Here is a 4,336-nt window from a genome sequence, read left to right on the forward strand (position 1 = left end):
ACTGCGAAGGAGACGATGGACCAAAACCAATCTCTGATAAAAGTGAGCGCAACCAAATGAGCTAAGTGCTTGTACGTGCCATTGCTCTGTACTCTACTTCTACAATCTGCACTAGACTTGGCTATGACTTCGTGCTTCTCCACGACACTAAGTTACCTCATACAAAGGAACAATGCCCAGTGGTTGACCTCCTATTTGCAGGAGATGCAACCCAATCTACATCAGAGAAACTCTCAATTTTCATATGACCGTGCCTTCTAAACAACAGACCCTTTCTTGGAGTCCCTTTCATGTACTTAAGAATTTGGACTATTGCAGCCCAGTGAGAGGTACGTGGAGAGCTCATGTACTGACTGACTACCCCTACAACATATGATATGTCTGACCAAGTAACTGTAAGATATATGAGCTTACCCACCAATCTTCTATATCCACCAGGGTCCTCCAACAAGTCACCTTCTTTTGGAACAAGTTTCACATTAGGATCCATGGGTACATACGCTGGCTTGACCCCAAGTTTGCATGTCTCTTCCAATAAATCCAAAACATACTTCCTTTGTGATAGAGAGAGCCCTTTAGAAGAGAGTGCTACTTTTATTCCAAGGAAGTACCTTATACAACCCAGATCCTTAGTGGGAAATTCTTTACGTAAGAAGGTTTTCAATTGCTGTATCCCTCCTGAATTACTACTTGTGATGATGATGTCATCGACATACACGATCAGCAAAATGCAACCAGCTGAGGAGTGATGATTGAACACTGAGTGGTCCACTGCACATTGTTTCATGCCAAAGTGCATGACTGCCTCACTGAACCTCCCAAACCATGTGCACGGAGATTGTTTGAGTCCATAAAGAGATTTCTGCAAGCGACACATAGAGGACATCTCCCCCTGAGCAACATACACTAGAGGTTACTCCATATACACCTCCTTAGTGAGATCGTGATGAAGAAAGGCATTCTTCACATCCAATTGATGTGGGGCCCAACCACCATTTACTGTTAGAGAAAGAAGTACTCGAACAGATGGAATCTTTGCAACTGGAGAGAAAGTCTCAGTGTAGTCAACACCAAAGGTCTAAGTATACCCTTTCGCAACCAGGAGCACTTTCAAGCGCTCAACAGTGCCATCTGGCAAGTATTTAATGGAGAACACCCATCTACAACCAACACGGCGAGCACCAAATGGTAAAGTAACCAGATCCCAAGTCTCATTGGTGTGAAGAGCACCAAATGGTAAAGGAACATGCCAGGATGTGCTAGAGCCTCAGCCACAGACTGCGGTAAAGAGACAGAAGACAAAGAAGATAGAGAGCTTGAAGGTAGGGGTGAGATTATCATATGAAACAAAATTAGAGATAGGGTGTGCAGTAGAGTGAGAACGAGTGCGGGAAGCAATAGGAGAATCAGAAACTGCAAAGGAGGAAGGCTGAGTGGATACCTGAGAAGAAGAAGCGGGGATCACCTCCTGAGAGGACAAATCGAGAGGTGGTGGCGTGGGATCATTTTTGCGTTGGCGTCGCTGATACTGCTTCGTAGTGATTGGAGGAGCTGGTGGTGCCACAGGAGCTAGTGAGGGATCCACAGCAGGTGGAGCCATACAGGCAGACTGTGAGATAGATGGGATCACGACTAAATCCGGCAGGACCGGGAGAGGAAGGGAGACCTCTGGGTCTGGAAGAGAAGTACGAGGCTTAGATCCCTGAGTGAAGAAGGGCTCAGACTCAAAAAACGTAACGTCGGCAGACACAAACCAGCGACGAAGACAAGGACTGTAGCAACGATATCCCTTCCGTGTACGAGAGTACCCCATGAAAACACAGCACTCAGAACGAGGGTCCAGTTTATCACGACTCGGACCTAGGTGATGTACAAAACAAACACAGCCAAATACACAAGGGGTGAGAGAAAATGGATCCTGGTCAGGGTGTAAAACCACGAATGGTGACTCACCACGAAGAACAGACAAGGGAAGGCGATTATCCAAGAAACAAGCAATAAGAATGTCATCACTCCAATACTGCTTAGGCACTCGCATTTGAAAGAGTAGGGTGCAGGTTACCTCAAGTAACAGAGTTTCCTCTCAGCAACATTGTTCTGTTGAGAGGTGTAAGCTCAAGAAGACTGATGAAGGATGCCATGTTTGGACAGGTAGTCCTAAAAGCCATGTGAACCAGAGAAAAATACCCTACCATTATCAGTGCGCAGACATTGAATATTGCAATTATATTGATTTTGAATTTCAGTTTTGCAATTATATTGATTTTGAATTTCAGCATGGAAAGTGCGAAAGGCAAAGAAGACCTCAGAACGGTCGTTAAGTAAATACATCCATTCAACAAAAAAAATATCAATAAAGACAATGAAATATTTACAACCAGTTGCAGATGCGACCCTAGAGGGTCCTCATACATTAAGGTGAACTAACTGAAACGGACTAGAGACTCTACTAACGACCCAGGAAGGAAAGGACACATGATGGTGCTTCTCGAGTTCGCACAACTCGCACTAAAAAGATAAAAGCGGGCCTGGAACAAGATGTGTCTGCTGAAGCCATTGAAGCGATGGATGGCCAAGACGACACTGCCACTGATAGGCATCCACGGAACTATGCAAGACAGTAGGCGGTCGATCCAATCGTCCTCCCAGTCGAGAGATCCTGAAAATGACAATAAGAAGGATAAAATGAGACAAATCAATGAAGGCTTTTAGTAAGCTGACTAACAAATAATAAACTAAAAGGAGATCTTGGTACACACAGTACGGAAGATAAAGTGAGACTGGGGTGAGGACAAACAGTACCAACACCGGTGATGGGAGTAGTGGACCCATCAAGAAGTGTGATGGACTGAGAACCAGCGGGAAAAGACCTAAACGAGGACAAGCGAGAGGTGTTACCGGTCGTGTGGTTTGAGGCTCCTGAATCAATGATCCATGACCTTCAGCTTGAAAGAAGAGTGGTGAGTGAGCTACCCGGCTGGGCAAACCCTGCAGTAGGAGGACGGGCACTGAGACCTCATAGTCAGCACGAGATAGGGTGTATGAATCATCAGCGGGGACAATGGCAGTAGTAGAGGGCTGTAGTAGCTCAGAAGAAGCAGTAGCACTCAGGTGGGCCGAGCGAGCCTGGCGAAGCTTGGGGTGAAGAGTGTAACAAATATCAATGTTGTGGCCTTCTCTCTAGCAATGAGTACAAAATGATCTGCCACATCCACCACCAGCACAACCACCTCCCTGGCCTCCCCGGCCACGGCCATAGACAAAAGATGCACCACCACGGTTCTGACGAGAACCACTATCATAGGCTGCTAGAGCCGAGCCATCAACAACGACAGATGTCGAAGAATCACTGAAAGAACACTGCTGAACAAGGGAATACACCTCTGTGTGTGACAAAATGGATCCAGAGCCAATAATCTGCTGACAGAGATGAGTGCACTCTGAACCCAAGCTCTCAAGATAGTGGACAACTCGCATCTGGTCCCTCTGGTGAGCAGCAATGGTGAGGCAGTTGTGAGAGGCAGAAAGACATCAAGCTGCTGGCAGAGAGCAACAAACTGGCTATAGTGAGAGGCAATGGAGAGACCCCATGTCGAAATTGTATCACTCATAGTAAGTAGAGCAGACACGACTAATGTTGGCTACACCAGAATAAAGGAGGATAATATGATCCCAGATCTGCTTGGCGATAGGGAGCAACATCAGGGGGCCAGCAATGTGAGGCGCCTACTCTGCCAAAGTGAAGTGCGAACTAGAGCATCATCCTGTTCCCACCGATCATAGGTGGAGTTGGTTTTAGCAGGGGGGTCACGACGGATGACGTAGGCCTTGCCACGAGCAATGAGATAGGTCTATGGCCTTCCAAGTATCGTAGTTTGCCTCATCTAACTTGACAATAGTCATTTGTGGGAATAAACCATCCACATAGGTAGAAGAAGAAGCAGAGCCGAAGAGGATGTCACACTAACGACAGGTACCACAGGCACCACACCTGTAGATGGATTCTCAATAACGAGATCATAACGACAAAGAAAAAGAGTTAAAAGACAACCCTGAGGACGGCGAGGCCCAAAAAACAAGTCGAGGCGAGAAGGGGCAAACTGAGGCAAGGCGAAGGCGCTACACGCGACTCCAATGAGGACATACATCAAAGTCACAATGCTAGATGAAATCCATGAATGACAGAGGTGGAGGCACGAAGAAGAGAACAGAATAATCTCAAAGTAAGAGTCTAGTGAATTAGGGCACTAGGATTAAGGTTAGGGCTAGGGTTAGGGTTAGGTGTAGGGTTATGGTTATGGTTAAGAGAGGGGGCGAGGGCGAGTGTTGCGAGAGG

The sequence above is a fragment of the Tasmannia lanceolata genome, unplaced genomic scaffold (genome assembly GCF_043159265.1).
Source record: "Tasmannia lanceolata isolate RefF3 unplaced genomic scaffold, GAP_Taslan_0.1 ptg000018l, whole genome shotgun sequence".
NCBI lineage: Eukaryota > Viridiplantae > Streptophyta > Magnoliopsida > Canellales > Winteraceae > Tasmannia > Tasmannia lanceolata.